A 12,359-nucleotide genomic window follows, 5' to 3' on the forward strand; every position below is an offset into this window, starting at 1 on the left:
CTGGATGGGCGCGAGGATACTATCTCTATCCAGGACCTTGCTTGTGCAGTGGCTCCTGAGGAGTTTAACCACCAAAGAGCACCCTCTCCTCCACTGGACACACTACATACCATGGCACCCCAGCCTCGCCCCCACCCAGTCACTCTGGTCAAGCTGCTATGCACTCAGCGTCGATGCAGTGCTGGAAAGTCCAGGACTCAATGGCGGTCCCAGCAGCCGCCCAGCAACTGACTCTGATGGTCGCAACGAAAAACCAGGCCACCTGACGGACTTAATCTGTAAGAACCTCTGGCCCACTTCACCCCGCTGGACAAAAAAAATAACGGTTGAATGTGGTGAACGGTTGAATGCTGTGACTTTACTTGTGGCTCCACCCACTTAATCCTGTATAAAGGCTTCAATGCTATAACTCGTCCACCAGAGCCTGGATCACAGAATGGGATACTCTTCAAGTTTATTGTGAATACCCTATTGTTCTGTAACTCTAAATTACCATGATGTACAGCACAAGAGGCGATATGGGCAATATGGGAAGTGGAATTAGCTGAATGGCATAAAATGATAAACCAAATAGTCTCATACATAACTTTTTGTCTAATTCAGTCTCACAGAACGCACAGAGAGAGATTATCTGAAGATTGTTGGTGACTGAATATAAGTGAAATGATTTGAGGACAAGCTGAGTGGGTGGGTGGGCATGGAGATGTCAGAATATTCCAACCATATTCTGCATTGTTCTTCTGTTGGTGTCATTTTTTTGGGGGGGGGTGTGAAGTTTTGCTGGTGCAGAGAACAAACATCCAATGAGAAATGAGGCTATTATCTCAGTGGGCATGAATGCACCCAGGTAAATGTGCATTAACTCTGCTCCAGACAAACCCAATCTTCAACACCACAGCACTATTTCATATTTCAGTGACCGTTTCCACAGCTTTACCTGGATGGGGTGTTGGTTTGAACTTAATTCTGCCTCTGTTCCATAGCCCATTCACTGGGTTATTCCCAATGATTGCCTTTATCAAAATGCATCACTTACCGTAAATATTCGTGTACAATCCGTTTCGTATATAATGTGACTCCCCCCCCACCCCCCATTTTGGAGGGGAAAAAGGGTGAAAAATCTTACCCCCCCCCACCCCGCGTGTATAATACAACTCCCCTCCCCTTGCCCGCCCGAGTCGAGCTGCCATCTCTCCCCTCTCGCCCTCCCGATTCGCGCTGCCGTCTCTCCCCTTCGCCCGCCCGAGTCGCGCTGGTGTCAATGTAGGTGGCTGCTGATAATCTTATTATCGTTAAACCCGGCAGAAAAAAATTGTTAAAATAATAATCTCGTGTTTAATACGACCCTCCCCCCCACCCCCCCACTCCACTTTGAGCTCGAATTTCGGTACAAAATTTTTTGAATTATACATGAATATTTATGGTAATTGCTGCTCTGATATTAACCCACTCTCTGTCTTATCAGCATCTTCTGAATAACCACCTATGCTTCCTGTTCTGGCCTCATTTGCAAATTTTAACCCAAACCTTAATTTTTATGTGAACAGAAGTAACTCGAGAACTGAACATATCAAGGCCTATTTTCAACAGTCTGAGTGAATTGCCTTTTCCTTTTGCTGAATTCCTGCTCCAACAAACTGTTCCTGTACCTGGTCAACACTACCCCACCCTTTGGTAAAACACAGGATTCTATTGATACACCCCCTTCCCCCTTTTGTTTGCACATCTCTCACGCTCCCCCACACCTTGATAAGGGCTCAAGCCCGAAACGTTGGTGACGTATCTTCACCTTTGCTACATAAAGGCACTGTTTCACCTGCTGAGTTTCTCCAGCATTTGTGTGTTTTTTTTCTCTACCCCACTCTTTAACCACACACTTTATCCTTTTCTGCAGGTATCTAACATATCCTTGGGGAATTCCTCTGGAGATCATGGTGTGACTCAGCCCTTTCAAGGCCAATGTATAATTTCCCACGAATGTGACCCTTTGAGGTTTTTTGATCTCAGGAATTTCACACATTCTATCAACCTGCCTGTTACTTAAAGTCACACATTTATGTAAAGCTAAGATGTGTTAGAGGTTCCCTTCCGTCACCATGTTATGTGGAGCAATTTACAGAGGGAGAATCCTCTGTGTCACCTGTGGTCTGTGCTGAGTGGTTGTTAACGGGCTGTCAGGGTAGATCAGGGCCTTACCTACAGAGAACAGAATATTTCAAAATTAATTATTCCAATGATTCTGAATCCTGGTCGTAGAGCAACGAATAACAATCTGAGAAACAGCACTGTCCCATAAAAGCTGTACTGAGGGAGTATTGTGCTGTGTACAAGAACATTCAAGTCTCTCTGCCCATCAGCATTGCTCAATCTCACACTAACAATAATGAGGAAACACTCTAAAAATTAAGGGTGGTCGTCAACAATGTCGCACAGTTTCTTAAATCATGTCGCAATACCCAGCGGATGGAGGATTTCGCTCAGAGAAATCATATCCCACTTAACGTAGCAGTTTTCGCAGCGCTGATACAGCGCCAGCAACTGGGTTCAAATCCGGCACAGTCTGTAAGGAGCTTGCACATTCTCCTGGTGACCTGCGAGTGTTTTCCCCGGGTGCTCCAGTTTCCTCCCGCCCTTCAAAAACATACGGGGCTTGTAGGTCAGTTGGGTGCAATTGGACGGAACAGGTTTCAATGGCCAGTATCAGTTTCTATCAAGTTGTAAATTTAAATTTAAATTGAAACACCTCAATATTTAGTTATGGTGTTGACCAAGGAGTAATTCACTCAACTCACATATGAACCTTCGGTGTATTTTATTCGTATCTATCCAACAGGCAATAGGCCCTGAAGTAAATAGATACAGCCTTTTTAATGTCACAATATCTTGTTAAGTTGATACTTGCCTCAGCAGCAGACATGAAGCAACATACTCTATACTTTGATTCCACAGCTCACAGGATGCATAAAAATAACAGGCTTTCACAGTTTGTCCCCTCTGAACTCTGCTCTCTAACCCAGCCATTCTCAACGGGGGTGGGGGGGGTGGTTTGCCGTATATGCCCTGGGGGGTAGAACATATTTAGGGAGGGCCATGGACTAAAATCATAAACTATTTTCTTTTTTATGTAGTAAGTCGGGAAGAAGTTCAGAAGTAACCAACTAAACTTGAATGCTTCACAGGGAAGGAGCCCCATAAACTTTGAGGAGTTTATGGGCGATAGCCAAAGAAAAGGTGAGAACTTGCCCAAACTGTTGAACTGTTACCTGAGTGAGTGTTAAGATGACTGTGGCTGAGTGACACATTGATCAGGAAGGTGCATGAGCTTTGCTAATTTCTCAGACGCATTAAACACAGGCATCACACTTGTCCATTGCTTGTTTGCTCATAAAGTTCACTGAGTGTTAACCGTTGATTTGGCAATTTCATAGAACCATGGAACATGGGGTGGCATAGTTGGCATAGTGGTCAGCGCAATACCTTTACAGTGTCAACAATCGGGACCTGGGTTCGAATCCCGCGCTGTCTGTAAGGAGCTTGTACATTCTCCCCGAGATTACATGGGTTTTCCCCAGGGACTCTGGTTTCCTCCCAACCTTCAAAATGTACCAGGGATTGAAGGGTAATTGGGTGGCACAGACTCGAGGGCTAAAATGGCCTGTTACCATGATGTATGTCTAAAAGAAATTAAAGCACAGAAAGCAAGCTCCTTCAGCCCTTCCAGTCTGAGTTGAACTATTCTATTCTATTCTTGTCCATAGCCCTCCACACCCCTTCCATCCATGTACCTGTCCAAATTTTTCTGCAATGTTAAAATTGAGCCCATTTCAGCTGGCAGCTCATTCCACACTCCCACTACTTTGTAGAAGAAAGCAAGAAGAAAATGGTACAGGAGTTGAGCACTCAGCAGCACAAGGACAGCTTATTCCCCTCTGCCATCAGATTCTTGAATGAACAATGAACCAGACACTGCCTTTACTTCTTTCTCTTTTTTGCATTATTATTTAAATTGATTTTGTGAAGTGGTTTGCACTGTAATGCTGCCACAAAACAATGAATTTTGGGACATGTTCCTGACAAATTCTGATACTGACAATCTTTTCATTACGTAGTCAGAACTCTACTGCCCATCCTCTGAATTCGTGAGTCATTTCACAGGCAGCTTAATTCAGAGTCAGTCCAAGAGAAATTTGCTGGCTGTTCCACCACACAGGGAAATGAGCAAATTCTAAGGATGACAGTGTCCACAGAGGATATACAAGCCGTCAGCTGGAGGAACTCAGCTGGTTCAACTGCATTTGTGGATGGGAAAGGAATTTCAAAATAAACTTTATTCACAATAAAATAAATAAATAGATAGATGCATGTCTAGGCTGATACCTGGAATGGCAGGAATGACTTATGAGGAAAGATTGCGCAAATTGGGATTGTACTCGCGGAGTTTAGAAGATTGAGAGGGGATCTCATAGAGACATATTAAATTCTGGCAGGACTGGACAGAATGGATGCGGAAGGGATGTTTCCAATGGTGGGGATGTCCAGAACCCGGGGCCATGGTTCAAGGATAATAGGCAAACCATTTAGGACCGAGATGAGGAGGAATTTCTTTACCCAGAGGGTGGTGAATCTGTGGAATTCATTGCCATAGAGGGCAGTAGAGGCAAGTTCATTAAATATATTTAAGAGGGAATTAGATCTATTTCTTCAGTATAAGGGTATTAAAGGTTACGGAGAGAAGGCGGGGACAGGGTACTGAACTTTAAGATCAGCCATGATCTTGTTGAATGGCGGAGCAGGCTCGAAGGGTCAAATGACCTACTGCTGCTCCTATCTTCTATGTTTCTATGAAATATATTTAAAAGAGAAGCCTCTGTTTATGTAAATATCTCTGAAGGGAGTCTCTTTTGCTTCTCTTTCCCTCTTTGTGTAAGGGGCACCAGATGACAATAATGGCAGCTCTTTGTCTGCCTTACAGCAGGCAGAAGGCAACTTCATATAATATTGTATGTTCTGTTCTGTTACATGTCAATAAAGGAATCTTGAAAGCATAGTGTAAAGCAGTGGTTCTCAACCCTTTTCTTTCCACTCACATCCCACTTTAAGTAATCCCTATGCCATCGGTGCTCTGTGACTAGTAAGGGGTTGCTTAAGGTGGGGTGTGAGTGGGAAGGGAAGGTTGAGAATCACTGCTCCAGACCCAACTGTAACTAAAATATTTTGCTTAAGAAAAATTGTCATTGGCCCATTTCCTTTCTTTTATGTTTTTTTATATAGCTGGAAATTATTTTCAGGAATATTGTTGCCATTTTCCCGGAACGCATGTTGTGTAAAAAGGTCAGAACGGAAATGAGGGTGCCATTGCTGTTCCGATATTTTACCTCCAAAATTCCTAGCAAGTTTCCCGGTATGCCTGCAGTTAACTGCAGGTATCCTGTGAACAATGGGCGAATAAATAGTAGCAAATAGTGATGATGCTATTTGCAAGTTCTCCCTCGTTATTTACCACACTTCTGGTATGCTGTCTAAACTCAGGTAAGGAAATGGAAATTTCGAGTTTTGGTCGTTTGTTATGAACGACCAATACCGAGACTGGACATTCTTCAGACCAGCAAAATCACGCAAATTCCATCTAAAATCACGCAAATTCACACAAATTCCATCTAAACAACATTTCTCTCTCTCTCCTCTCTTTCTCTCACACTCTCTCTCTCTGCCAGTTCTCTCTCTCTCTCTCTCATGACGTAAATATATTTTTTTTATGTAGGAGGAAAATAAGGTTAGAAAACAACACCTGACTGCTTCTCAGGAATGGGCCCATAAACTTTGAGGTTTGGTACATAGTAATGTTCAATAACACCATTGTCATTCATGTATCCCACTGGGATGCTTCCGCACTAACCCTCAACGTCCAATGGCTTTGCGTTGGCTGCACCAAGCTTCAATACGTCCCTCAGCTCGTACTCCTGCAGCCTGGAATGTACCATTCGACAGCATTCCCTTATTGGCTGTGGTAAAACCACTAATGTATATATTTGCATGCCATATGTAAATGTCATGACCTTTCCTGGTTGACCCTGCTCTCACTGGCCGGCTCATGACTCCTCCCCCTTTCTTCCCCATAAAGGCTGTCGTGCCACAAGCCTCCCCCAAGTTCAAGTCCAGGGCAGTGTGAGGATGCCATCCAACTCTTGTATACAAAAGCCTTCAGTCTCGGCAACTTCAGTCTTTCTGTAATTGATCGTGCATCACTGGCACCTCACTGTACTGGAAGAGCAACAGGCTCCAGGCAGACTAAAGAGCATTTTTCAGTCAGCTGTTAATCTTCCTGCAGAATAGTTAGCGTAACAGTTAGCATGACGCTGTTCTAGCACCAGTGTCTGTAAGAAATTTGTATGTTCGTCCCGTGTCTGTGTGGACTTTCCCCAGGGGCTCAGGTTTCCTCCCACCCTTCAAATTGAAAGTTAATTGGGTGGCACAGGTCATGGGCTGAAAGGACCTGTTACCGTACTGTATGTCTAAATTTTAAAAAAAATTAATGTCTGCTTTGCATGTGTTCTTGGAAGCATTCCTTAAATCAAAGAATTCTCTACCAGGCAGCTGCTCAGTGAGGAATGTGAAATCCTGCTCCAGATCTTCTTAGTAAATTCACAGTCTGCAAAGAGATGGGCAACTGCTCACTGTAGATGTCTTATTGAAGTCATCTTGAGGGCAACGTGCGTAGAGAGTGATATTGAAGGATCTGACATGAAGGGCTCCTCTCACTGCTAACCAAGTGAGGTCTTGGTGCTGGTCGGCAAATTCGACGCTTTGGGTCAAAATCCTTCATCAGGGTCGATGGTGGAGGTAGTGTGGAGAGGAGAGAATAGGAAGATAATATGCAGATAATTGATCAGTGTTTGATAGAGAGAAAAATAGAGGGCTGACTGAGCAAGATGGAAGGTGAAGGGAAGAGCAGCTAGTGAAGGGAGACGTGGGTACAAAGGCTACCAGGGCTGGATTCTGATTGGATGGTGACAATCTTTGTGGGAGATGTGGTTAGATGGGACCAGAAAGGAGGTAGGAAAAGGTAGGTTTGGGTGCAAAGAGGTGGATGGAGCCAGAATATTCTAGTGGACAGTGAAGAAAAATACTGGAGAGAGGTTTTCTAAACTTTGTCAAAAATTGTTAACATAAATTTAACAATGAATCCCTTAATTGCCCTTTTCGCCACAATGGGAGGGAATGATTCTTCTCTGTGTTTGGTTCAAAGTCGTGGAATCTCTTTTGCTGAGGCGTGCGATTTTGCCTAAATGGAAGGAGGTTGCCCCACTTACTCATGTTCAGTGTTGTGCGACATCATGTCCTGTTTGAATATGGAAAAGATACGTTGTTCAATTAATAATTCAGATATAAGATTTCAGACATTATGAGAGTCATTCATGATTCACTTTCTTACTTTATAATTTCATCTCGATGTAATTAAATTGTCTGATTCGTATCTTTTCCACTTTTTTTAAAACTTTTTTCTCTACCTTTGTCTTTTTTATTAAATATTAATCACATACAGCATCTGGCAACACGGTTAGGCAAAGGTTTGAGTTTTTCTTTTTATCATTTTCTTTTCTCTTTTTTCTCCTTTTCTCTTTTTTATTAATAGCACTTGGAATTCACATTATGGATATGATTTACAAACTTGCGTATGTTTTTGTTACGTTGAATGTTTTATTAATTTTGTATAATTATCCATAATCATTTTATTGAATTATATGATCTGTATAAGTTCTGTAAAATCATTAAAAATATTTTGAAAAGAAAGAATGTTCTAGTTGCCACTAATAAGGATTCTGAAGCTGGTATATTTCACTGTAAGTGAAGTTACAGTACTATTTTACTGTGTCCAAGATGGTTGGCAGGAACTGATATAATTCGTCTTTGATGCCAAATTTGAAAGGTGAAAATGTGTTGCCTGGAGCAGCCATCTGTGTGCAGAATACAGTACAGTAAATACTGTGAACAAAGGGATTGCCTCAGAATTAGTCATCTCCAAAGAGATGGAGCCTTTTCTTGTCATATTGACTACCAATCACATCTCAGTAGACATAATATAGAAAGTGAGAAGAAATAATAAACATTGTATGCAGAGGACCTGTTTGATTTTCAGAGTTGTATCTACTGGGTCATCATAGGACTGAAAGCATCGTTGTAGGGGTGCCACGTGAATTTCCTCCGACTTGCTAGGCCTTTTAATGGGCTGATATGCTAGACATAAAACTGTATGAACTAAAGTCAAAGGCAGCCATTCTCAACAGACGCTGCGACACCTGCTGAGTTGCTCCAGCATTTTTTGAGTTTTTACTAATCACAGCATCTCCACGCTTTTGTGTTTCACTCTGCACTGTTTTTTCCTCCCTACATAGACTATGTTGGGATTGACTAGATGCTCATGAAACGAACATCCTCACTGCACCTCAGCACATGACAATAAACTTGAACCTGAACTTGCAGAGCCCCGTCCCTGCTACATTAAGAGTGCTGATGCGCTCTGCAAACTCTCTGCTTTCCATCAAATAAGATGCAGGGGAGGCTCTTCAATATTTGACCTCAATGTCAGGTCCATTTTCCATTTCGGCACTCCAGATTACATTACCCTCTGTGCCCTCTTTTGTGTTTAGCACATCCTCTGTGTGATGCACTCCAAATTCAATGTTCTTTTACTATCACTTCAGAGAAAGTATGAATTTTTATGCACAAAATTCACATTATCGCCTGCTCATGTTTCCAAAAAAAAAGATAAATTTACCTTTTACGCAGAGGAGATTCCTGAGCTGGCTTCAAAAGGTGAAGGAGGTGGGGTATATAGCGCCGCCCGACATTGTGACATGGAACAAACGCACCGAGAAATGAAAGCACCCTGTACACAACAATGGCGACTGAGGAATAGGTATGAGCACTAATGGAGATTTGTTCAATCGGTGTCAGAACTCAGGCAGCTCTTCTACGCATCGTAATCTCCTTGTTCGCAGATGGATGCTTTAAAATTTTCACTGATGACGCCGTCATCAGCCCTCCCCCTTTGGAGCTGCTGTCAGCAGCAATCCTTTTATGCAGGAGATAGAGTGATGTCGCTCCACCTCTGACATTACCACCCTTGGCGGAGGGAACCGGGACCAGCCAATCCACCTTTGAACCTTTTATGCAGGTAAGTGGAGCATCTTTTTTTTTTCACACCATAAATCACATTAGCCATGATATACACTTTTTCTTTTTCACACATATACAGTGACTTTTTCTCCCCCCCCCCCTCCTCCCAAGCCACCCCCCAACTCCCCCCTCTCATCCATTTTAGGTATACAATCTAGGTTGCATTAAACCAGTCAGACAATGTTGTCATTCAACAAAAATACACCAGAAATTCTACTGAGTCCATTCTTTTCTTTCCTTCTCCTTCCATCAACTTAGGTAATGTTTGTCCCCGGTAGGTTTTCGCTATTGTAGTTAATGTAAGGCTCCCATACTTGTTCGAATATTTCAATATTATTTCTTAAACTATTGAAGGTAAAAGAAACCTGTCTTTACAATTCGCTAAATTTCATTGGCAGAGTTGAGACCATTTTATTTCTTATCTAGTAGTTGGTTTCAATTAAAAAGCTGCTTTTCTGGAGCTCTGGGTTTTCTTTAACAACAGGCTTGAGGATGTGGATTGGCCTATTTTGGTTAGTTTGTATAGGGGAATGGTTAGTTCACTTGATGATTTCAGACCAGTATCAGTGACCCAACAAGGAGAAGCCTGATTCAGTGCTTTCCTGTGTCTGTCCCACAAATCCAGTTATGAAACTGTGCACATAATGAATCAGTTAGGTCCGATTAAGACTGTGGTTTTCAAGCCTTTTCTTTCCATCCATATACCACCTTAAACAATCATTTACTAATTACAGAGCACCGATGGCAGAGGGAAGACTTAAAGTGGGATGTGAGTGGAAAGAAAAAGGTTGAGAGCCACTGCCCTAGATGTCATTTAAAATGCACAAGTGTGAAATGTGATGTAATTTAACAAGTATGGTTTGATGTAATTTAAGGTGGAGAAATATTGTTGTAAAAGCACAATGCTGGAGAAACTCAGCGGGTCAAACAGTGGACTTCATGTAGCAAAGATAAGAATACAAAACCAATGTTTTGGGCTTCAGGCCTTCATCAGGGTATGAACGAAATATCATGGGGCTAAATGTGGAGTTGTCTCCTAAAACACCCCTAATCCAGACTAAATTAATTCCTACGACCATGGGTCATGAGATTTTGGACACCTGGTGCCGGAAAGGGTCTGTTATGAGAAGAGGAGCTCATGCCATTTGAGCAATTAGAAAGCAAATTTAATTTCTCAAATAAGACCTTCTTCTGCTATCTTCAATTAAGATTTTTTTTCAGGAATAATTTAGTCTATGGTCCAGCTGGTGTGTAGTGACATGGAGGCTCTAATTCAAAAGGATCACACGTAAATTCACCTCTGCTATATATCTCCTGTTCCAAAATGAGGACCCAAAAACCAGGCCTCCATAAATCAAGGCAACACTTCATGAGTGGTGCTGGTCCGACTTATGTTAGAACAGCAGTCATTAGTGCCAGATATAGGCCGGTGCAGAACAATTTCCTGCACAAGCTGTATTTTCGCTGCAAAAATAACACAGGGTAAAATCAGAAATCTCAGAATTATGTTTTAGACGCAGCGTAGACGGGAACTTTTGTACCTGGCTGTCCACCAAGGTGAGACGCTTTTGGTGAGATCTCAGGGATATTTTGGGAAAAAAGTCACAGTGGTGGACTTTCCACAGGACCCAGATTTCTTCCTGCTGGGGAATATCATGGACATGAGTTTGAGAGTGTTCAAATTTCAAATTCAGTTTGTAAAATTTCCCTTGGCTGTGGCCAGGAAATGTATAGTGGTTTCCTGGATGTATGACTCCCAGCTGAACACCACACATTGGAACATGCAGAAGCAGAGTTGTGTTCCCCTGGAGGAAATCACCTACAATCTGAGGAGGAGGTATGGCACGTACGTTGAAGTGTGGCCACCATACTTGCGGTAAATTGGAATGCGGGTGTGATTAACTTTCCCAGTGCCTTTCTTTAAAAGGGATTGGCAAGGTACGTACTGGGGGTGTAGGCTAAAATAGGCTGTTACCGTGCTGTATGTCTACATTAAAAATAAAAAAATCTAAAGGTTGGCCACCCCTATGTAGATGCTTGGTATTCTGATTGGAGGTCGGTGACCAGTGGTGTTCTGCAGGGATCTGTTCTTTAGCAATGGCCTGGATGAGGAAATGGAAGGGTGCAGATGATTTGAATGTTAGTGGTGTTGTTGGGGGTTGCAGAGGTTACAGAAGGACATTGATAGGACACAGAGGTAGGCTGAGAAGCAGCAAATGGAGTTTAACCTAGAGAGGTATGAAATGGTTCATTTTGGTGGGTCAAATTTGAAGACAGAGTAATGGGAGGATTCTGGGCAGTATGGTCGAACTGTGAGAATGTGGGGTTCATGTTCACAGGACACTCAAAGGTGCTGCACAGGTTGACAGTATTGTTAAGAAGGCTATAGTGTGTTGACCTTCATTAATCGTGGGACTGAGTTCAAGAGCCATGAGGTAATATGCAGCTATACAAGACCTTGGTTAGACCCCACTTGGAATATTGTGTTAAGTTCTGGTCCCCTCACTACATGAAGGATGTGAATGTTATAGAAAGGGTATAGAGGAGATTCACAAGAATGCTGCCTGGAATGGAGAAAATGCTGAATATGGATGGGTTGAGTGAATTTGGTTTTTTTTCCTTGGAGTGACGGAGGATGAGGGGTGATCTGATAGAGGTGAACAAGATGACGAGAGGCATTGATCATGTGGACTGCCAGAGGATTTTTCCCAGGGTTGAAATGACTAACATGAGAGGGCATAGACTCGAGGTGCTCTGGAGCAAAACACGATAGGCTGTAGTCGCTGTGATTGTAGTAAACACTCCGAAATGCTGGAGGAACTCAGCTTGTCTTTACAGTATCTACTGGAGACAAAGGTATGTTGCCGATATTTCGGGCCAGAAAGCACTTCTTCAATGAAAAACCAGAAAAGGCAGAAGCTGGATATATCAGAAAGTCTCAATGGGGGAGGAATCCAGACCAACAAAAGGTGTTAACTGGATATGATAAAGGACTAGGTGAGAATTCATCATGTCTCTGCGAAAGGAGATAGGGAATGGAGAGACGATGGGGCGGGGGGGGGGGGTAGGGGGGGAAGAAGCCATCTGGTTGGAGGGTTCCCAGTCGGAAATGAGGTGTTGTTCCTACAACTTACTTGTGGTCTCAGTCTGGCAGTACATGAGAGCATGAACAGACGATTCCA

The 12,359-nt window shown here is 42.8% G+C and overlaps 1 protein-coding gene across 2 annotated transcripts in view; it reads left to right on the top strand.

The window, feature by feature from the left end:
* The window catches only part of LOC138758499 (sphingosine 1-phosphate receptor 2-like), an 82,351-nt gene that overhangs the window by 18,370 nt on the left and 51,622 nt on the right, over nucleotides 1-12,359 (top strand). Inside the window, exon 2 of one of the 2 annotated variants that reach the window (XM_069927484.1) lies at nucleotides 3,129-3,231. The exons of the other annotated variant lie outside the window; for it this stretch is intronic. The gene's annotated coding sequence lies outside the window, so the exon portion shown is untranslated. The remainder of the gene's footprint in view (nucleotides 1-3,128; nucleotides 3,232-12,359) is intronic. 2 annotated transcript variants of the gene reach the window in all.

This window comes from Narcine bancroftii, chromosome 3 (assembly GCF_036971445.1).
Source record: "Narcine bancroftii isolate sNarBan1 chromosome 3, sNarBan1.hap1, whole genome shotgun sequence".
Lineage (NCBI taxonomy): Eukaryota > Metazoa > Chordata > Chondrichthyes > Torpediniformes > Narcinidae > Narcine > Narcine bancroftii.